The sequence below is a fragment of the Primulina eburnea genome, chromosome 8 (genome assembly GCF_022965805.1).
Source record: "Primulina eburnea isolate SZY01 chromosome 8, ASM2296580v1, whole genome shotgun sequence".
In the NCBI taxonomy this organism is placed as follows: domain Eukaryota; kingdom Viridiplantae; phylum Streptophyta; class Magnoliopsida; order Lamiales; family Gesneriaceae; genus Primulina; species Primulina eburnea.
In genome coordinates this window covers 15,081,920-15,106,845 of record NC_133108.1, presented here as the reverse complement: position 1 = coordinate 15,106,845, position 24,926 = coordinate 15,081,920, and positions in this window count along the sequence as shown.

The window sequence follows — 24,926 nt, the reverse complement described above, 5'->3', positions numbered from 1 at the left end:
ATGGTCAAACCTGCAACAATTGTTCAAGCTCTGGAGAGAAAAAATTATTTGTTTGATCAGATGAGAGCGAAGAAGTTAGCACAAATTCTTGACAAACTGAAGGCTAACTACGTTCCAACAAATCCTACTGCCTATGTTGATCATACGGTGATTACTCAGCTAGACACCGATCTGATTGACTTGCTATCTCAGATAAAATTTTGGGAAATGGATCAAGAGTTAGTCCTTCATCAAGGAGATCCAGACGATGATGAAATGGAAATAGTTGAAGAACCTTCCTCTCAACAGAAAGAGTCACCCTCAGAACAGGCCATTATTCCAACTGAAGAGCCAGTTCAGGATATGCCTCAATCACCTACTGGTGAACATCAAATGTACACTGAATCATAATTATCTTTCGCAAATATTGATGAAATTATCCAAGCAGTGGTGCAAGAATCCAAATTGAGTGAACCTATTTCTAATCCAGATGATCACCCCGTTGATCAAATCCATCCAGAGGTTCCTATCTCTTTAGAATCACCCGTTCAGCAAGATCTATCTGCTGAACAAGCTATTCCAACTGTTGTGCCAACTAATTCCCAAGATCACCCTCTTGAAGCACCAGTTTTGGCTTCATCAAATTCAATTATTCTTCTAGGCAGCTCATCTGCTGATCAGAATCCACCTTCTCTACCTCCAGTTCCAGAAGAATTTGCTGCAATCACTTCAGTTCAGAATGTTGCTGAAACAGTAGCAACTGATCAAGAATTGATTATCTTTGATCAAACTACAAGAGGACCGGAAACCTCTCATCAGCCTCCTCCTCCATCCTCATCTGATTTTGATCTTGTTCTCGAAGAAATTCAGAATATGCAGGATAGTATGAATCAGATGCTCTCAGTCATCTCAAAGATTCAGAATACGCAACTGTCTCACACCTTAAAATTGGAAGACTCTCAACAGTTCAACTCCGAAAAGCTGAAGGCTATCCAAACTGCTGTTACCTCTCTCTCATTTGCAGTTGAAGAAATCTTGAAGAACAAGGGGATAGCCTTGAGTCTCACTACAACTCAAAATTCTATTAACAAACGAGTTGACAGTGTCGAGACACTCGTCTCCAGAAAGATAGATTTGCTACAAGTCACAATGACCTCTGCTATTGAAAACATTTCCACCTCTGTCCGGCTTCTATCTACTGACGTTCGGAAATTATCTGTCAAGATGGAGCTGTTTGATAAAAAGGGGGAAGAGCTCAAAGAGATTTTAGATCAGCAGAAGAAATCTCAATAAGCAGTAGTCTTTCTTGTATTTGTGAAGAATATGAGTTCAGTTGTTCTACCTCTTATTTTATCTACTATGAGTTCAGTTATTCGATTTTCTTTTACTCTAGTTTTGTCAAAACACCATAAAGGGGGAAATTGTTGGAAACTGAATTCCGGTGTTTGACAAAAAGATAAACCAACTGAACTAAGCAACTGAATTCAGCTAACTGATTTCAAGTATTACATTTTACTGAGAAGCCTATAAATAATCGAAGATAGCAGCCGAAGATACAACGACTGATTTCAACTATTACATTTTACTTGCTGTTACGTTTCAAAATATCCACTCACATTCAGAAGTTAAAAGCTCGCGTTTACTGGTTATATCAGTAGCATTCAAGGCTACATTCTCGAGCTTAAATAGCAATGTGTAATCGTTGATAAGTTTTTCTAAGTTGTGCTAAGATCAGTTACCATCTGTAAAAGTGTTATATACTAAGAGTTTCAGTTGTGGCAAAGTGATAAGTCCAAACTGAAGTGGGTTAGTGCAGTATCTTGCATTTGATCAAAGTCTTTTAGTGGATATCATATCTTCGTGATAGAAGGGGTGACGTAGGAGTTATTCAAGTCTCCGAACATCCAGAAACAAATTGTGTTATCTTTACTTCAGTCGTTACTTTTCAGTTAGATACTCTATCTTTCAGTCAGTTTATTTTCCGCAACTGTTTCATTCAGTTTAACTGATTTTCATTGACCGACGTGATACCTAGTATCAGTTTGTAACAAAACTAAACTCAAATTGTCGAAGTATTTTTAAATCTTGAGGAGTGTTTATTCAACCCCTCTTCTAAACACTCTTTATTCGTTTAACCGATCCTTTCAACGATATTTTATAAATAAAAAGAAAAGAAAAATATTTCGAAGGATGAGAATTGACTGTGACATAAAGGATATAATGGGGGATATCGTGAGAGAAAAGGCTCCTAAAGAAGCCTGTTTACGGGAGAAGGTCACAGAGGGAGCCTGACGATCGTATATTCATATTTGGCAACAACCACATGATGATATGATAAAAGATAGTCACTTTCAAGGATCAGACTTCACCCAAAATGCTATACGATGATGAAAGGATTTATAATTTAACGATTTATGATTTATTTACGCTTACGAGTTTTATGCCAGCTTCTTTTAAATAAAAGTTTGATTTTTAAATGCATGTACCTATATATATATTATTTGTTATTTATGGTTAGAACGTGCTAGGTCGTTAGACTCGTTAGGTTTGAATGGTCGCAGGTGATGATGATTTTGAGGGAGGCGCTAAGGCTTGAGCGGATAGGGTTTGACAGTACACTCCAGAGAGACTTTTAAATTTTCCACATTAGCTTAAGATTTAAATTTTTATAGTAAAGATTCTGGAGATTATTTATTTAAATATTTTATATTTTATTTTAAATTTTTGTCATTGGATTATTTTAAAATTGGCGTATGATTTTATAATTGACAATTTATGAATTTGTATGCATTTGAGGTTTTTAAATTATTAGTTTTTATGTCGAATGATTTTGAAGTTAGAAGAAAATGTTTTGAAAAAATTCCATAGTATTTATTTAAATTTTAAAGTTAAAATTAAGGGACGTTTCAGTTGGTATCATAGCGATGAATCCTGAAAGTGTTGTGTTACTGCCACTCCAAGAAGCTCAAGAAGTCAAGCCTCAAATTCTGTGAATTTTACTGTTTAAAATATTCTATGTTGAATTATAAATGCTTCTATGATATGTGAATTAGGAGGCTAGACGTATTTTTAAATTTAAATGCATGTTGGTTACGTGGTGTGGACGGCGTGTACAATGATGCCTCCTAGACGTGTTATTTCCACGATTACTGAGGGGGAGAGGCAGGAAGAGAGGAGTGAGGAGATACCTCGACCACCCTCGGATGCTGCTACTCAGGTGCTCGAGGGGATGGCTCGTTTATTGGAGCAACATGCAATGAATGCTGCCAGGGGTCGTCCAGATGATATTTACATGCAATTTCGGAGGATGGATCCGAAGGATTTTTCTGGTACTACTGATCCATTCACGGCTGAGGGGTGGATTATGTCGGTGGAGGTGATCTTCGATTATGAACATGGTGGATGCTGACAGGGTTTGATGCACCATTTATTTACTGAAGGATGACACATCTCTTTGGTAGGAAGGAGCTGAGAGGGGGGTGAATCTGAATAACCTCATGTGGGAGGACTTCAAGCAGATCTTTTATGAGGAATAATTTATTGCTGACGTGAGGTTCCTGCTGAAGCAAGAGTTCATGTGTCTCTGGAAGGGGGACATGCCTGTTTCAGAGTTTGTCAAGAAGTTTGATAGGGGTTGTCACTTTGTGTTCCTAATCGTCGATGATGTTGCTAAGAAACTGAGGCACTTTCTAGATGGTATTAGCCTACTATGCGCCGAGATGTGTTGTTGGGAGACCTGGTGAACTATAATAATGATGTTACGAGGGCCTTCATAGCGGAGCAATCACTGAAAGATATTGAGTGTGAGATGCAAAGAAAGAGGTCCTCTCCACCACAGCAGCAGTAGCAGAGCAAGAATCCGTTTTTGGGACCACCGAGGCGGCCAGGACAACAGAAACCACAGGGGCAGCCACAGAGAGCATCTGTCCTAAAGACTGACGAGAGGCCGCTTTTCAAGGAATCAATCGCCAGCACTATGAAAAGTGCATGTGGGGCACCTGCAAGTGCTTCAGGTGCGGAAGAGACAGGCATAAGGCTGTTGATTGCCCAAAGTAGAAGCAGCCTATGACTGGAAGGGATTATTTGATGCATTCTGAGCAAGAAAATCCAGACACTATGCTTATTATAGGCAGAATATTGTCAGCGGGTGTAGTTACCTATGCTTTGCTAGATTCTGGAGCTACGCATTCTTTCATATCTAAATCCTTTGCGAAACTATTGGAAATCTTACTGGGGGACGTGGAGTCGGGATTCAGAGTCACAGTGCCTTCGGGCAAGCATATGATCTCTACAAGTATGATTAAGAACGTGGAGCTCAAAATATAGAAGAACGTCGTTAGAGAGGACCTTATTGTGTCGTCGATGCCCGAAGTCGACATTATTTAGGGCATGGATTGGATCACACTGAAAGGAGCTACTATCAATTTTCAGCAGAGGTCAGTATCTATTAGTCCGCCTAACTGTAAATACTCATTCATAGTCGAGGCTGCGTAGAATCGACAGATGTCGCGCATCATTTCTTGCATGCGTGCAAGGAAGCTTATTTGGAAGGGCTGCCAAGGTTTTCTTGTCGATGTTATATCTGTACCTTGACCTATTTATCATTGTATTCATCGACGATATTTTGATCTATTTCAAGAGCCGAGAAGAGCATGATCAACACTTGAAGATGACTTTGCAAATATTGTGAGATCAAATTATATGCAAATTTCAGCAAGTGCGAATTTTGGCTCGAGAATGTGACATTCTGAAGCCACATAATTTCGCGAGAAGGAATAGAAGTCGACCCATCTAAGTCAACGTAGTTACAGAGTAGCCGGTGCCTAAAAGTGTAACAGAAATCCGCAGTTTCTTGGGCTTAGCAGGCTACTATCACAAGTTCATCAAGGGTTTTTTGTCCATTGCAGTACCCTTGACATCTCTAACAAAGAAAAATGCAAAATTTGTATAGGGACCTAAGTATCAAAGCGGTTTTGATCAGGAAACGTCCACTACTTTTAAATCTTATCCTACTAAAAAAAATCTTTAATATTCGAACTTGCAAGTTTAAAATACTCAACATTTCCAAAACCCAAAATTTAATTTAAGATTTAAAATCTCAAGTGTATAAAATTTAAAAATCATCAATTAAAAAAAACATAATTCAACCATTAACATGATCAAAACTAACTTCAAAATTAAAAAAAAATCTCTAATTAAATCATTAACAAAATCTTTAAAACTTTTACTATCAAACTAATGAGTATAATAATGTCTCTAGGGAGTGTACTGCCGGACTCGATCCACTCAAGTTTCAGCGCCTCCCTCACTCTCATCCTCAGCTGCGACATTCAACCCTAGTGAGTCTAATGACTCAGCACGTTCTAAATATGAGTAACAAATAATACATATACAAGCACATACATAAAAGTCATACTTTTATTCAAAATAAGCTAGCATATATTTGTAAGCATCATAAATCGTCAAATCATAAAGCTTTCCATCATTTATCGTTTTGGGTGAAGTTTGACCTTTGAAAATGACTAACTGTATCATGTGGTTGACTGATCAGTCTTAGCTCACCATTGCGCATGAGGACGGGAACTAGGCACCGACGTAAAATGGAAATATGATCGTTGGGCTCCCTCTAGGGCCTTATCCCTTAAAATATTCCCAATAATCATATATCATATCCTTTTTGTCACAGTCAATTCACATCCTTCAACAAAAAATTTCTTTTCTTTTATGTTTTTAATATCACGCCATTTCCAAATTCATAAAATAACATTTTAATAGTAAAAATTGCACAGCTTTATCATAAGTCATAAGATCCCATATTTTCATCATAAAGTTTGAAAATATTATTTATCATGTGTTACGATTTTTTCGGGACACTGCCAAATCTTTTGTATTACCCGGGATGTAAAATGTCATTTTGCCCTTGGACTCTACAATTCCCATTTTTTACGTTTACTTACTTTTATCGACTCGAGCCTATCCGAACTATCATATAAGCTTAAAATTAATTTATTATATATTTCTTAGACGTAAACCCAAGCCTTTTGATTTATCTCCTTAATTACTAAACCTTGAAGCGTTTTAATCTCGAATAAATTCCAAACTTAATTTTTCTTCCCAATTTTTAAGCATAAAGTCTTCATACCTAAACTACCCTCGTGAACTTTGAATCTACCCCCGTGGACCAGGGTTCGAACCCTTCTTACTTCCTAAGCCTCTTCGAACCCTAAGCTCTAAGTCAAGCCACGACTCCCAAAACACCGAGCCACCCTCGAGCAACCTAGGACCAGACCTAACTGTTGGAACATTTCATGTTCGTAATTTTGATTTTGATGGTAACAAAACTTGTTATTTTGTTTCTAATAATTTACCTTAGTCCACTGGTAGCTGGAACTAATCAGGCTTCGAACTGATCAGTTAAGCTAGGAAAATTGCAGTTATCGAGATGTAAACTGAAAACACCAACTGATCGACCAAACTGAATCAGTTCAACTGACATATTAAAGAACAGTTCAACTGATTGTCCAGCTGATAAGTGGTTCAGCAAAAGACATTCAGAAGCCCGGCCAGTTGATAAATAGTTCAAATGATGAAGAACCCAGCTGACCAGTTCAACTGAAAGAGTGAAATTAGTTCTACTAACGAGTCAACTGATTTCACCAGCCCAACTGAAGATCAGTTCAAATGACCAGTTAGGAACATCAATTAGGAACCATTTAGTTGCATATCAAGACAAGCTTATCTTAGTGGACTCCAGCTACGCACAAAGATACAAATATCTATACGATCAAATGTACAATAATGGACGTTGCAGCAAAGATTAAAGCCGAGAGATTCCTGAAGGCGTGTCAGAAAAGTGAAGACACGTCTACCAAAGAATGCATTCAAAGCTGCAATGATCACATGTAACAAATCTTGAAGTACAGTCTCAATGTCTCTATATATATACACGCTCAAGACCATCGGCAAAAGGTGTGAAGAGAGAACACACACTAGAGTGTGTTAAGATAAAAAGAAAAGGGCAAGCTTTTATACTTATCAGTTTGCGAGAAGCATTTTTTCCCAGAGGGAATACTCAGTCATATCATCTTAGTTTAGAAGCATATTTTCCCTCAGTGTGTGAGAACACTTTCGGGTAGTTTTCAGAGATCGGTTCTCTCAAACACACACACACACCACCACTCAAATACAGTCTTGCACAAAGACAATAAACTTGTGTATGTAGTCTTTCTCACATAGACGTTAAAGAATTGTTGGTTGGAAGGTGCTGACTTCAGTCTATACTAGGAGTTCAGTTAGGCAGTGGATAAGTCCTAAGCTAATAAGTCCTAAGCTTGGGTTATTAAACTTGCTATGACTAATGAAAGTCTTCTATTGAATTCTACCCGAGGTGGTAAAAGCGGTGATGTAGGAGCAGTTAAAGTCTCTGAACATCCATAAACATATATTGTGTATTTAGTTGCTTAGCTATTATTTCCAAACTATTTGGATCAGCAAGAGTATCCGTTGGTTCAGTTATCACCATAACTGAACTGATGAATGCAAAAACTAATCTACATTTCTTTCAGCTATTCAGTTACACATGATATACAAAATATATCAGTGTTTCTTAACTAAGGATTATTTCGAGTGTTTTCCGCTTGGTTTTAATACTAAACTCGATTTAATTCATCGGTGTATACATTTTTAGAACACGAGCTATTGCAGCACTTGGAGAATATTTTGTTTGAAGCACATCAAGGTGCTCCGCAATCGATCCTTCATTAATATTGACCTTCGTGGGCCCTACCTGAACTCTCATGGACCAGCGCACCAGCCCCCAGCCCATGTGAATAATCCATGCGAAAGACTCCTAAGTCGCGGCCCTCCCTCATCGGGCCACCATGGACCGTGCTGCACCAGACCATGTCCTAAACCCAAGCCATCCTCCCTAGACCCTAATGGACCGGCCTAGACCAGCCGCGAGCCCCCTTGCTGCGGATCAAGCCGTGCGTGTGTATAGGGAGGGGTACTAGGGTTTTCGGACTCTTCCCTACTTACCCAGCCACCCTCTAGCCTACCTAGGACCCTCCCTTGACTGCAGCGGACCCTGAAGAGCTAGCCCCAACCAGCCCTAGCCCTTACACGTAGCCCCTCTCTCGAACGCCCTTGGTCGATCCTTGTATCCCAAGGAAACCCTATTTTCGTTTCTTCCTAGCCAAGCTCGACTCCAGCCTTCATTTTGTCCCTTAATGAATTTTTTCCTAGACCTTAAACACATCGGATTAGCACTTGTCCTTGGAATTCATAACATTTTTCAAACAAGAGTAAAATCATCAAAGCTTTATAAATATTTGTTCTATCGTTAAACGGTTCATGCTTCAATAATTTTCATGCAAAAATAATTAAAATAAGCATAATATGATTTTAATGTTGCGTCAAATAAGTTTAGAAGCGTGCCTTTGCGTTTTAGAACGTTCGAATATACTATCATTGGCGTGGGGTGCGAAGAAGGACAAACGGGCGACGAGAGCCCATTGTTTTTTCCTCCTCAAAATCTTGAAATTTTGTGTGTGTGTGTGTGTGTGTGTGGTGTGAATTTCGGCTGAATGGTGTCCAAGGAGCCCTAGAAGTCTTCTTTTATAATTTTCAAAAATTGCATGTTAAAGGTTTAAGGTTTTTGAGATTTATGTTTAGGGATAATTAGGCCTTCTAATTTTAGATAAATTAGGATCAATAATGCCTATTTAATTTAAAATAAAATTTTACAAATTCTGTTTCAAAAATAATAATTTTTGGGCCTTTAAAAGTCTTTTTTTCGTTTGACCAAAACCAGCTTCCTGAATAAAATCATGCTCGTCTCGTAAAATAATTAGGACTCTACTATGTTTAGAAAAATTTAATCATATTAATAAGCCTTGAAAATATTTATTGAAAAAAATATTTTATATTGATCGTCCCCGGTGTCTTTTCCCCATCCTATTATTGAATATTCAGATAAAATCTTCAATTCTCATGAAATCATGCAATCTAATCATTAATCATGTAATTATACCTTCAATGATATAATATACATCAAGTAAGAATTTAAAATTAATTAAATAAAACAATTAAGCAATTTAAATCATTTGCATGCATGTGATTTACGTGAGTTGGCTTTTTGGACGTTACAAATCATCCCCCCTAAATAAAATTTCGTCCTCAAAATTAAAACTTACCGAATAGTTCGGGGTAACGACTCCTCATCTCTGACTCGGTCTCCCAAGTGGCTTATTCCTCTGTGTGTTTTAGCCACTAGACTTTGACCATTTTTGTTACCTTGTTCCACAACGTTCTCTCTTGATTGTCCAAGATTTGAGTAGGCCTCTTCTCATAAGACAGATTTGGTGTAAGTTGCAGTGGCTCAAAGTTCAGTACATGTGAAGGGTTTGACATGTACTTGAAGAGCATCAATAGGTGGAAGACATTGTGGACTACTACGAGATTAGGTGGCAATGCCGCTTAGTATGCTAATTCTCTCACTCTTTCGAATATCTCAAATAGTCCAATGAATCTTGGACTAATTTTTCCTTTTTTTCCAAATCTCTTAACACCCTTCAAAGGTGTTATCTTTATAAACATGTGATCACCTAATGCATCTCGTCTTATTTTGTACGCGTAGCTCTTCTGTCGACTATGAGCAGTTCTCATTCTGTCTCAGATCTTGGCGACCATTTCAGCGGTGTGTTGAACTATCTCGGGTCCCATTGTAGCCCTCTCTCCTACTTGTCCCAATGGCTAGGCGATCTACATTTCTTTTCGTAGAGTGTCGTGTATGGAGCCTTTCCAATAGATGACTGATAGCTATTGTTGTAAGTGAACTCCACTAGAGTAAGTTTCGGTTCCTAACTCCCTTGGAAATCCATCCCGCTTGCTCGGAGTAGATCCTCTAAAATTTGTATGACTCTCTCAGACAATAGAGACGGGAATTCCATGCAGTCTGACTATCTCTCGAATATATAGCTCCACATACTGTGTCATGGAAAAAGTCGTCTTCACTGGTAGGAAATGTGCTGACTTAGTAAGGCAGTCCACTATTACCCAAATGACATTGAGTCCTTTCACCGTCTTTGGCAATCCTACCACGAAATCCATAGTAATGTTCTCCCACTTCCGCTCGAGATTGGGAAGGGGTTGAAGCATTATCGCTAGTCTTTGATGCTCTGCCTTCACTTGTTAACAGGTTAAGCATTCGGATACAAAGCGTATAATATCTCATTTCATTCCAGGCCACCAATATAAAAGTTTCAAGTCCTTGTTTATCTTGGTACTTCCAAAATGAACAGAATAAGGGATGCTATGAGTTTCAGTCATAATGTCAACTCCAAGTGAATCACCACTGTGAACCCATAGTCGACCTCGATACTCAACAATGCCATCCTCGAATGAATATAACATGATGTTCTTCGATTCATCTCATAAACTTTCAGCTGTCTAGATCGCGCGTCGGATAATTCTTTTCATTAACTTCCAGCTGTCTAGACGCATACGCTATGACTCGCTCATGCTGCATAAGAATTGCGCCCACTCCTATCTTTGAAGCATCGGTTTACAACACATTCCCCTTGTTCTGTCAGCATCGCTAGAACTGGTGCGGTAATGAGTGCTTGCTTCAACTGATTAAAGTTATTTTGACACTCCGGTCCCCATACAAATTTTGCATTTTTTCTTCGTCATTGAGGTCAAGGGTACTGGAATGGACGAAAAAACATTGATGAACTTGAGGTAGTAGCCAGCCAAACCCAAGAAACTACAGATTTCTGCCACACTTTTAGGCACTTGCCACTACTTGACTGACTCAACCTTAGATGGGTTTTGACCTCTACTCCCTCTTTTGACACGATGTGGCCTAAGAATGCCACCCTCTCTAGCCAAAACTCTCCCTTGCTGAACTTTGCATATAATTTCTCTCGTAACACTTGCAAGGTCATCTTCAAGTGTTGCTCATGCTCCTCTCGGCTCTTGGAATAGATCAAAATGTCATCGATGAAAACAATAATAAATTGATCGAGGTACTGTGGAAATACGCTATTCATGAGATCCATGAATATCGTCGGAGCATTAGTCAATCCAAAAGGCATTATTAAAAACTCATAATGCCCATAACACGTTCTGAAAGTTGTCTTGTGCACATCCGTCTCTTTTACTCTCAGCTCGTGATATCCAAACCGTAAATTTATCTTTGAAAATACCAAAGCTCCTTGCAATTGATCAAACAAATTTTTGATTCGAGGTAATGGATACTTTTCTTTACTGTTACTCTATTCAGATCTCTATAATCAATGCACAATCTCGTAATCCCATCCTTTTTCTTCGCAAATAGTACTGGGGCGCCTCATGGAGAGAAACTAAGGCGAACAAATCCCTTATCCAGCAACTCTTGAATTTGATCTTTTAATTCTTTAATTTCCGCAGGTGCTAGGCGATACGGTGTCTTAGAGATCGGAACAGTACCAGGCATCAATTCAATGTCAAATTCGACCTCTCGCTCGGGTGGAATACCAGAAACATCGTCAGAGAACACGTCCAGAAAGTCCTTGACTGTAAGGTTCAGGAAATTTAAAGTATGTAACCTAAATGCATACAATATAGGATTTTTATTTAAATTATGTGTTTAATGATTTTATGCATTTAATGCATAATTCTTGCATGGTAGGATTTATTTCATGATTATTTTAAAGTTTCATGCATTAAGGTTTAAGTTGCATTTCGCACTTGAACGAGGAATGGAGACCAGGTATTATCAAGGGAAAATATTTTTTATGGAATGAATAATTTTAATTAATTAATATGAGGTGTTTTTGAAAAATTGGGCTTTGGTGGGTATTTTTACTCGTCGGGTCATATTTTTAATCGGTACATAAATTTTATCGAAACGAGACTTTTTGAGGGCTCGGACAATATTTTCAAAAACATACCTAAACGAAATAATTTTCGGAAATGTTTTTGGGCTTGTCGAGTTTGTGTTAATGCATGGCTCAAAACTCTTTTAATCCTTTTAATATATGTAATTTAGGGCTCACTAGTGCTTAATATTTTTATTTAAACCCTAATCTACGCTAAACCTCACCCTAATTAATAAGTAGCCGCCCCCTTCCCTCACCTATTCAGCAGCAACCCACTTTTTTCATCAGCCACCATCAGAAATTTCGAAATCCTCCATTTTTCTTTCAAGCAAGATCATTCCCCGCTCCTCCAGTACCTCTCTGACGCGCATTTCTTCAAGTTTGTGAGCAAATACATGATAAGGCACGCTTGTATTTCTTTTTTATCCTCATTCATGCCCTAGTATTGTTGAAATATATGTAAATGCATGTCCATCCTTTGATTAAAATTAAGAAAATGAACACATATATGTTGATATGATGATATGTGGATTATTATTATGTTTTGGCAAGTTACGATTATGCATACGTTTTTCCATGATCATGAAATGTATGTTGAATACGTTATTTTTCACTGCTGCATGATATGTATATGTATTTGATATAACGGTACATGTGTGTTGAGTCTTTAGATTAACTAGGTGTGAATGATGCAAATGAGCATGTCTATGAGGAGACAGGAGGTGCCGAATTCTGAGCTGGCAGGGCTGAATGTGCGCACACGTCCTGAGGACCACAACTTTCTGCACATCACGTTGAGTTGAGTAGACATGAACATTTTGATACGTTGATTTTGTTATGGTGATGATCATCATGATATTTACTTGGGTTATTTTTATGTACACATATTATGGTCGTGTCGGCAATTTTAAACTGCAGTATTTTTAGTATGCTTACACACACATATTATGGCCATGTCGGAAATTTTAAACTGCAGTATTTTTAGTTGTCAAGAAAATTTACGATTATTTTTAAATGACATATTGGTATGGTTGCATGCATGCAAAAGAGTTAAAATGATTATTTTTTAAAAAAAATTAGCAACATTTTAAATTAGTAGACTTCACATTGACATCCTCGATCGATCGACTGTCAGTAGTGGGTACAGATATAATACTAGCAAGAAAACCTTGACAGCCTCTTCGGATAAGCTTCTTTGCTTCGATGCATGAAATGATATACAACATTTGATTGTTTTGTGCAGCCTCAAAGATGAATGCTTTCCTAGTAGGCGGTCAAATAGATACCGACCTCCGCTGAAAATCAATAGTAGCCCCATTCAGTGTGAGCCAATCCATACCCAAAATAATATCAAACTCGGGCATTGGTAATACAATAAGGTCCATCTGTATAACATTCTTTTGCAATTTGAGTTCCACATTCTTAACCATACTTGTAGAGACCATATATTCTCCAGAGGCACTGTAACTCTGAATCCTGACTCTACGTCCACTGGTAAGATTCTCAATTACTTCACGAATGATTCAGATATGAAAGAATGCGTAGCTCCAGAATCTAGCAAAGCGTAAGTAGCTACGCCCGCTAACAAAATTCGTCCTGATCATATTTGCATTATACTCTATTAAGGCCATAAAATTTAGAAATTTCATATCATCTAGGCCCTTTCTAGTTTCCCATATTAGTATTTCAACCCCTCAAATTTCAAAAATTTCCAAGTGACCCCTTAAATTTTGAAAATTTCCATGTGACCCCTTAAATTTCAAAAATTTGCAATTTAGTCCTATGGAATTTCGAATTTTCCATTTTAACCCCTTAAAGATTTTCGAATTATACTAAGTTTTCCTCTATGATTTTAGAGAATTGTTATTTAGTCCCTTAAGTTTTCAATCTTTAACAATTTGATCCCTATAGCTAATGCTTGAAAAAATTCTACGCCTAATACCTTAGAATTTGAAACATGCAATTCTAAATTATAAAGTTCAATGCATCTCGATTTAATTATAGCATCCATGATTTTACCTCAAGCAAGAAAGCAATGTAAAATGCTTAAATAATCGGAGACATGTCACGTAAGCCCTTCCAGTCGTGAGTTGTTTAAACTTTGGGCAATCACCAGCCTTATGCCCCATTCCTCCGCACTTGAAGCACTTGTAGGTGCCCCATATGTACTTGCCTTAGTGAAGGCGATGGCACTCTTTGCAAAGTGGCTTCTCAGCAGTCTTCGGGACGTTTTCTTTAGGTGGCTGTCCTTGTGGTTTGTATTGTCTTGGCCACTTCGGTGGTCTCGTAAATGGCTTCTTTTCTGCTGACTTGATTGCTGGGCATGGTTCCTCTTGCGCTGCATCTCCCAGTCAATATCCTTCAGATATTTCTCGGCTCAAAAAGCTTTAGCAATGAAAGTAGTATAGTCAATAGGATCAGTCAGCATCACATCTCAACAGATCGTCATCCTCAATCCATCCAATAAGTGTCGTAACTTCTCCGCATCATCATTGGAAATCAAGGGCACAAAATGACAGCCCATATCAAACTTCTGCACAAACTCAACAACAGAAACGTCCCCTTGGCGGAGACTCATAACTCTCTCTTCAACCTCGAACGAACGTTGGTAGTGAAATTTATCATAGAATATCCTCTTGAAATCCTCCCAAGATAGAGTCGCTAGATTCACACCTCACTCTGCTCCCTCCCACCATAAGGAATCATCGACTTTCAGCAGATAGATGGTACAACAAACTCGGTCAGCTCCAGCCATATTTATATACTTAAAGATCACCTCTAAAGATCTAATCCAACCCTCAGCCATGAATTATCAGAAGTGCCAGAAAAATCCGCCGGATCCATCCTCCTAAATAACTCATTGACAGCTTCCGATCGGACCCTCGCACCATTTTCCATGTGCAGCTCTAGTAAACGAGCCACACCGGCTAGTACACATGTACTAGCATTCTAATTAGATGTAGGCTGTAGAATCTCCTCCTCCTACCTATCCTCATTATCACTACGAAGAACCGTCTAGGAGGCATCTCTGTACAAATCGTCCATGCCACGTAACCAAATGCATTGAACATTTTAAATGATACATGCATCTAACCTCTATATCATGTATCAAAAGCATTTAAAGTACAATATATAAAATCTAAAGCAGTAAGATACAAAGATTTAGGGCGTAACTTCTTGAGCTTCTCGAAGTAGCAGTAACACAACCCTTTAGGGATCTTTCGCTCTGATACCAACTGAAATATCCACTACTTTTAAACATTAACATCCTAATAATTATTTTTCTTTAATATCCGAACTTGCAAGTTTAAAATACTCAACATTTCCAAAACTCAAAAATTAATTTAACATTTAAAATCTCAAGTGCATAAAATTCATAAATTATCAATTAAAAAAAATCATACGTCAACCATTAACATGATCAACACTAACTTCAAAATAAAGCATAAAAATATCTAATTAAATCATTAACAAAATATTTAAAATTTCGACTATCAAGCTAATGCGGAAAATAATGAACCTTGTGAGTGTACTGCCGGACTCGATCCACTCAAGCGTCAATGCCTCCCTCAATTGCATCATCACCTGCAACATTTAACTCTAGCGAGTCTATTGACTCAGTAAGTTCTAAACATGAATAACAAATAATACATATACAAGCACATGTATTAAAAATCATACTTTTATTCAAAATAAGCTAGAATAAATTTCTAAGCATCATAAATCGTCAAATCATAAAATTTTCCATCATTTATCGTTTTGGGTGAAGTTTGATCATTGAAAGTGAATAGTTGTATCATGTGGTCGACTGATAAGTTTTATCTCACCATTGCGTATAGGGACGGGCACTAGGCACCGATGTAAAATGGAAATACGATCGTTGGGCTCCTTTTAGAGCCTTCTCCCGTAAACGGGCTCCCTTTGAGGCCTTCTCTCTCACAATATTCTCAATAATCATATGTCATATCTTTTTTTGTCAAAGTCAATTCACATCCTTCAAAATATTTTTCTTTTCTTTTTAATCAAAAAATATAGTGTCGTTTCCAAATTCGTAAAATAGCATTTTAATAGTAAAAATTTAACATATTTATCATAAATTATAAGATCCTATAATTTCATCATAAAAGTTTTAAAATATTATTTGGCATGTGTTATGATTCTTCGGGACACTGCCAAACCTTTCGTACTACCCGGGACGTAAAATGACCATTTTCCCTTGGGCTCTAAAATTCCTGATTTTTGACATTTTCTTAATTTTATCGACTCGAGCCTATCCAAACCATCAAATAAGCTTAAAATTAATTTTTATATATTATTCTTAGACGTAAACTCGATCCTTTCGATTTATTTCCTTACTGTGAAGCGTTTTAATCCCGAATAAATTCAAAACTTAATATTTTCTTCCCAATTTTTAAACATAAACTTTTCATAGCTAAAATACCCTCATGAACCAAGAATCAACCCCAATGGACCACGATTTGAACACTTCTTACTTCCTAAGCCTCTTCGAACCGCAGGGGTGATCGCCGGTGCCATGATGTTGCACGAACAATGAGCGGCTCCTGGCAGGTTTCTAGACAAAGGGAACATGGATGAATCGATCTGACACCGGAATGAGAGGGATTCCAAAAGCTGTTCAGGTATGGGACTGTATAATTGAAGAAGGTTTAAAAGATTTGATTGATATTACTCAAATCAAGAAGGTGCATATTCTTTTCGGTAGCTCATCACATAAGAACTCCAAAGTTAAGCGTAGTTTTTCAGGGTGCATGTGAGTCAGGAGATAAGCACGCTGGAAAGACCAGTCTTGGTACATTGTGGACAATCGTCGAATCTGGGACGTTACAGTTGGTATCAGAGTCGGCCTCTTCAAGTACGGTGTGGTTCGGGGACGAACCAAGCGAACGTTGGTGGGCATGTGAGGCCTGGGGGCGAAGATGGCGGGGGGTGATCGTCGGTGCCATGAGTTTGCACGAACAATGAGCGGCTCCTAGCAGGCTTCTAGGTGGAGCGAACATAGATGAACCGATCTGACATCGGAAAGAGAGGGATTCCAAAAACTGTTCAAGTATGGGACTGTACAGTTGGAGAGAGCTTAAAAAATTTGAGCATCTTTTTTCGACAGCTCATCACATAAGAACTCCAAAGTTAAGCGTTCTTGACTTATGGAAATTTTGGGATGGGTGACCCCTTAGGAAGTTTCTCAGATAGTCGTCGAATATGGGGCGTTACAGACTCCTAATCGGATTAAGTGTCAACCTCTATAGATACACCACTAAGACTCATAACTGACCATAATTGTTTTTCAAAAAATTCCTTTCCAATTGAAAAGAAACCTACGGCCACCCCTTGAATTTTTGGAAAAATTTTTGCAACAAAAAAAAATTTGATTTGTTTAATTATTGATTAAGAATCAATAATTATTGGTTAATAATTGACTAAAAATCAATCAAGCAAAAATCCATGGCTATGAATCATGGAACTCACGGCCACTTCACAAATTGTTTGTGAAAGTTTCAGCCACTTCCCTTCTTCTACCACTGCACTGCTTCGTCTCTGAATTTTAGACGATCAAAGTTGAAGATTCATTCGTAGGAATTTACAATGACTATATCTGCCTAAATACCGAATAGTTTGGAGTCTAGCGTTGAGAACGCAAAGGTATAATTCTAAACGTCCTATGAATGAAGTTTCTAAACAAATGACGTCCAAGGAATTTTTTTAAACTTCTGCTGCGTCTTGAGTGCGAGAATACGATGTCTCAACAGTGATATCAGAGCCGGTAATTCTCAATCGTGTGTTTTAATTAAATCAGTTGAGTATATTATTTCTAACCGCTTAAGAATTTTTTAAAAACGCCCCTAAAATTTATTTTTGTAAAAATCAGTTTTTTTAATAAAAAAAATAATTTTGGGGGTCTGCCCGGAACTGTTCCGGGCAGACGCGCGCTGGGCCATGCGCAACGTCGCCGCACAGCAGCTTCGCTGCACGCTCGCACGACACCGCACGGCTTTCGCGTGGTACGCGCACTGTTTGCGCGTATGTGCGCGCGGCCAATGCTCGATCGGATCGGGCAGCGAGCGGCACGAGCAGGTGCTTGGGAACGTCTCGGGCACCGGCTGGGTCGTGGGCTTGAATTTTTCGGGCTTAGGGGGTGAATTTCTGATTTTCAAAATTTTCGGTTAAATTGATATTTTTGAAACACGGATGATTTACCCCTACAATAATTTAGATAAAATAAATAATTGAAATATGATTTCAATTATTTATAGTAAAATTTGTTATACAAGAAGTGAAATTAAATAACAGTGTTTATTTAATTTGATAATTATGGCAGTTAGTGATAATTTACGAGATACACTATTTATTGATAATATGTGATATTATCGAATTTACATAATATATTCTATTATATGCTAAAAGAATGATTGAGAGTCATGCTCAATGTAGTATGTGTATGTTATGATATTTTACATGTTTTGATTTTTATTATTTGATAATTAAAAGTGGACCATGTCTTTTCCCACCCCCTAAATTTGTATCCCAATGTGCCATGAATATTATATGTAAATATTAGAATTAGTGGGAGATCAAGATTTGAAGACAGTGGGCATGATCCTCGGATGGAGTTTTGAAGATCGAAGACATGTAAAATATTGGAAGCTTATGTAATATTGCATTTACATCTCTGCATTTACCTAGGTTATGGACATGGATCCATATGTGGCTCGTACGGATCAATTAGCTCTTGGTTATCGATCATCCTTTATTATTTATGATGTATGTGATATATTATAAATAATCAGTATGTGCGTTATTATTAATATAATAACAAGAGTTGCATGAATCCGGCAATCATACAAACGGTCATGGACGAGTTTTAAAATTAATGATGAGATAAATTTTTTTAGATTTAAAATTTAAATCAAGCCCATTAAAAGGATAAATAAATAATGTTTATAATTCATTGTCTTCCATCAACGGTGGTTGCATGATGAAAGCTACCCGCGGTCAGTGTCTGACTCATATTATTGGGGAGGCCTAGACGCCGGAAAGATGTGACTTCCACTGACATATTTGATGTGAACTATGTGGAACTCCCATGACTTCGGCTCATATCGAAGGATCGAGAGTGCTAGTGCCTTTGAAGGCATTTCGAACACTATATTCTCCAATGAGTTGCAATAGATCGTGTTCTAAGAATGTTAACACTGATGAATTAAATCGAGTTTGGTTTAAAACCAAGTGGAAGAAACTCGAAGTAATCCTTCGTGAAGAAGACTGTTATATTAGAAAATATTTTAACTCATGTAAAATGAATAACTGAAAAAAAGTAGATTAGTTTTTGCATTCATTAGTTCAGTTATTGTGACAAATGAAATGACGGATACTCTAACTGATCCAAATAGTTTGAAAACAGCAGTTATTCAATTAAATACACAAGATGTGTTTATGGATGTTCGGAGACTCCAACTGCTCCTACGTCACCCCTTCTACATCCACGGATAGGATACACTAAAAGACTTTGATTTATACAACTACTTATACAAACCCACTCAGCTAGGACTTACACTACTGCCTAAACTGAACTCCTAGCTACGACTTAAGACAGCACCTTCCAGCCAACATTTCTTTAACGTCTATTTGTCAAAGACTACATACACAAGTTTAACGTCTTTGTGCAAGACTGTATTTGAGTGGTGGTGAGAGTGTTTGTGTGTGAGAACAGAACAAGGATGTTCTCACATACTGAGGGAGATAAGCTTCTAAACTAATCTGATATGTCTTTGGTATCTCTTTGGGCTGATTGCTTCTTGAAAGCTGATGAGCAAATAAGCGTGCCCTTTCTTTTACTACACTCTCTCTGGTATTTGCATTGTAGCTCTCTCCGTCTTCACTGGTCTTCATCTTCCATTTATAGGCGCGAAGTTAGATCGTACAGTGAGACTCATTTATTGTATCCGTGGCATTTTGAATTTGTTTCTTGGACTTTGTGTCTCGACTTTTCGACTTCCCTTCTGAAACGTTTGTTTTTAATGTTTTGATGTAACGTCCATTATTGTCCTTTGACTGAACAATTACTTTGTACATTTGTGTATACCTGGAATCCACTAGAAAGAGCTTGTCTTGGTTTACAACTGAAAGATTCTGACTGATGCTTCGAACTAGTTAGCTGAACTGATCTTCAGTTGGGCTGGTGAAATCAGTTGACTCGTCAGTTGAACTGATTTCACTCTCGTTAAGTTGTACTGACCAGCTGGGTTTCTTCATCAGTTGAACAATCATTCGGCTGGCCAGGCTTCTGAGGTTCTCCTGCTAAACCACCTATCAACTGGACAATCACCTGGACTGCTAAATTGACGTAACAATTAGGCTGATTTATTTTGTGCAATCAGTTGAGTCTTTAGTTTGCCATGTAAACAGCTCGTGACTGATCCTATCTTCTGCACACTAAGGTAGATTATTAGTAACACAAAATAACAAGTTTTTTTAACATCAAAATCAAGATTGCGAACTTGAAAAGTTCCAACACATATTATTGGGAGATCTCATGGCGACCGTCCATTAAGGTTCGACATTGATGGGTCGGGCTCGACATGTGAAAGAAAGAGGATCATATTATTGGACCCTCCTCAAACATGAGGCAACATTACGTAAGGGTTGCAAGGAGTTGCAATTCGGCTATACCTTTTGGAAATTATGATTGGCTGATATTACTCGGGATCATGATTTTGTAATTGGGCTTTGCGTACTCAATAAGAAAATTGGATTTCCTGATTTTCATCAGAGGGTGATAAAAATGTCAAAATAGTGGGAGGAAATTTGTAAAAACAAAAGTCCACATTTTACGTCTTACAAATCATTTTAAAATAGTCACTAAATTTTATTTTGTTTCCATATCAGCATATTTATGATTTCGTCATGTAATCCATTTCAATTATTAAAACAAGCTAACCGAACAACAATTTTCAAGATTGGCCGGGAAAATTGTTCTAAATTCGGAGAATATAGCGTACACACTAATGTCAGTTTTGCCGAACTGACAAAGCATTCAAAGATGGTGGGACCATAGTATACAAGATAAAGTGTTACATGCTCGCTTCTATATCAAATGAACTGCAGAGACAGTATGAGGAAATGTTGAATGCTGGTGACATTTGAATTTACATGCAAGAGTTGCATGAAACTCGTATAATGAAGCACACCACTTTTAAATATGCCATTAATACACACATACAAGATGGAGCTCTGGCCCATGAGCGCGGTGTATATATGATTGGGCTTATTGAGAAGGTGGTGGGCCTGGAATAAGTGATTCCTAATGATATTCTTAATGACATCAATTTGTTGTCATTCTTTTCCTCATTTGGCGGGTTTATGGTGGACTTCAATTTGAATAAGATAAATTTATATCCTTGAAGAGCTAGTCAATATGCTTATGACTTATCAGACATAAACTCTCTAGAGATATCTGAGTCATGTCTGAAAGGAAAAATGACCAAGACCCCTTTTTTAGGGAAAGTGGAACGTGCACATGATCTATTGGATTTGATTCATACAGATGTGTGTGGCCTGCTAAGTGTTAGCACGAGATTTGGCCATTTTTACTTCATTACCTTTACAGATGACCATTCGAGGTTTGAGTATGTGTATTTAATGAAATACAAGTCTGAAGCATTTGAAAAGTTCAAAGAGTTCAGAGCAGAAGTAGAGAAACGGTTAGGAAAAAGTATTAAAACACTATGATCAGATCGATGTGAAGAATACTTGAGTACTGAGTTTCAAGACTACCTTAAAGAGAATAAGATTCTCTCACAGTGGACTCCGCCTGCCACATCCCAGTTGAATGGTGTGTCAGAACATCGTAATCGGACAATGATGGACATGGTCCGATCTATGATTGGATCCACTGACTTGCTGCATCCCTTTGGGGATATGCACTTAAAACAATAACAATGTTGTTGAATAAAGTCCATACAAAGGCAGTGGATAAAACTCCATATGAGATATGGATGAGAAAACCACCAAAATATTCTTACATAAAGAATATGAGGATGCCCTACTTACGTGCAGCATATAGTGGGAGACAAATTGGGTAGTACATCCAATTTTTTGGTTCACGAGGGTAGTTTAGGTATAAAAAGTTTATGTTTAAAATTTGGGAAGAAAATATTAAAGTTTGAAATAATTCGGGATTAAAATGTTCTACGAATTAATAATTATGAAATTAAATCAAAAGCCATGAAAATAAGCTAAATAAAAATATGAGAAATTGAATTTAATCTTAAATAATTATTTGGGATGGTCTAGAGTCAACGAAAGGAAGAAAAAATTAAAATCAAGAAATTTTACGTCTAGGGGTAAAACAGTCATTTTACATCTTGGCAGTGTCCTTAATTCTGTGATAATACCATTATATGATGATTATGATGATATGTAAGGCCAAGGATCAGTTGATGGGTGAGAGTGTCGCTGACGTCCCTGTCGCCCAGTACTGTGGTTACATGTAGATGGATCCATCGACCTTCAGCTGATACGAAAATCACGATTAACGATCTGAATTCAACGAATAGGAAAACATATATGTATATAATGAAAAGAAAAATGTTTATGATAAAAGAAAAATATTTATGTTTATGCATGTTCATGAAATGTTATTTTAAATAAAAGTATTTTCACTGTTGTATGTGAATATATATGTATTACTTGTTACCAAGATTATGGTTTGCTGAGTCATTAGACTCACTAGGTGTGATTGATGTAGATGAGAATGGTAATGATATTGTTGAGGGACTTGATGGTTGATCTTACTGGATTGAAGGTGCACATAACCCGAGGACCAGACCTAGTTTTTCTGCAGTTATGATTTAAAGTTTACGTTAAAGATTTTTAGATTTTTATGATGCTTTTGAGTGGTTTTTTAGAGGATGTTAGAGTTAGCTTTATTTTGACATATTGCTAAGTTAGGTTTTGTAAACGATTGTCGATTTTATATTTTGAATTATTTTCCTTGGAATCTTCAAATATAGTTGGTGGTTTTATTTTTAATGATACAAGTTTATTTTAGAAATATAGGTATATTTGGCCGATGAAAATATATGTATGTATAGGTGTATTTGGCCGATGAAAAAAAAATTTCTAGGTTTTTTAAGAAAAACGAGTAGTGGACATTTTAACTTCTTCTTTCTGGACCCAGAAAATCTTCACATAGTTGTTTTCATTCTTGCGTCGCACTGGAGCTGTCACTTTTGCAGGATGCAGCGCGGGACTCTCTGATTTTTTATTTTTCTCTTCTTTCAAGTCACGATGGGGTAGTCATTTTTGCAGCCCTAGCGAGACAAATTCTGTTTCCTTTTTCTTTTTTCTTTCTCTTCAATCTCATGCTAGGGCGGCTATTTTTCCAGCCCAACACATCTAATTTTGTTTACAATCAATTTTACTTTAATCCGTGCTAGGGCCGTAACTTTTCACAACTCTAGCACGACTCATGCTGTCAACACTTGCACCCCAACTTCTTGAGTTCGATTTCTCATCATTTTTTTCTATTATCCAATGATTTCGAGTGAATAGGGACCCGACTGTTTTATTCAAAATATTTGCAGACCGTTCGATATGGTTGTATGATGTATCCAGATTACCACTGACGTAGCGGGAATACGATGGGTTGTTGTGATTACATTAACTTGTGAATCACAATCATCAATGGTGATACCTCTGGAAGAGCCCGGGTCATATATGATCCGGGACATTAAATGGGTAGCCCGAATCATTGTGAGTTTGCAGCAGGAGCTTATAAGTAGTCGGGCAGGTGAATGCCCGAGACATCTTCACCCCGGGCTACCATAAGCCCGGGCATTCAGACAAGCTCTCGGGTGATTTCTAACAGGGCCACCTCGAAAGTATCACCTCATTTGAGTGCAACAGTATGAGATACCTTATGTTTGGCCATCAATACTCTTATCTGATTCGGTGGATTGCTTCGACCCAACTCACCCATCGACATACCAATTACCAAGTGCTGAGCAAGATTATTGAAAGTTCTTCTCAGAAAAAAAAAAAACATATTTTTATAATTTATTTTCATATGAACATTTATGTGTGTAAAATCAATGTCAAATCATCTTATTGGGATACCAATATTACAGTGTGTGTTATTGAATATACACACGCACACACACACACACAAATATATATATATTTCAGTGTATCCCAATAAGATACGTTTTTGTCCCGAGTCCGTGCTAGTGCGATATTAACAAAATTCTGTAAAATAACTTCGTTTTTCTCACTACTTTACAAAAACGATTAAGTCAAGTTATCACATGGATTTCTTATAATCATTTATAAACTATTTTAAACTATTTTTTTTTTCGACCAATATGAAACAATGAAAAACATGCATGAGCCACTGAGTGGGTATGGCCGGGAAAGGCAAAATTACACGAAATCGAGTTGTCGGTCTAGTGCTTGTAGGTGTGGGTCAAAATAAGGATTCGTTTTATCATTAAAAGCTTCAATTAATGAACAAATAACGATTACATTATAAGTGACGTCCACACTAACCAACCAACTACATATCGTTTCCTTTTGAATCGTTATCTCTTTGTTTATGGTTATATAATCTCTCGATGAAGAAGAGATGATGTCTGATTAATTTAAATTTTTATTAATATCCTAAAGTTTAAAATAATTATAAATTTAAGAAATTTAGTAATATTTAAATCTAATTTATAATTTGACTAATATTATTTAATTATATAATTTACCAAAATACGTTAATTATCCTTGTCATTCATTTTATAATCAATCTTATTACATCATTTATTATCATATTATACGAACCAAACGATGCCTAAACATATGGATAAACCTCACCTCTGAGCCACAAGAGTAGCTAGCAAGAAAGGTCGCCATTGATGACTTAGCTTTAAATCCATGGCCTTTGGAGAGTGAAAGAGATATGGCTTCTACAAGTCTTTGACATTTTCCATGATAGAGACCTACCAAGTGGCAAATTTCAATTCGCAATTCTTGGCTATTTGTGGAATTGGAAATTTTTTTATTTAACTCATTTTGAATTATTAA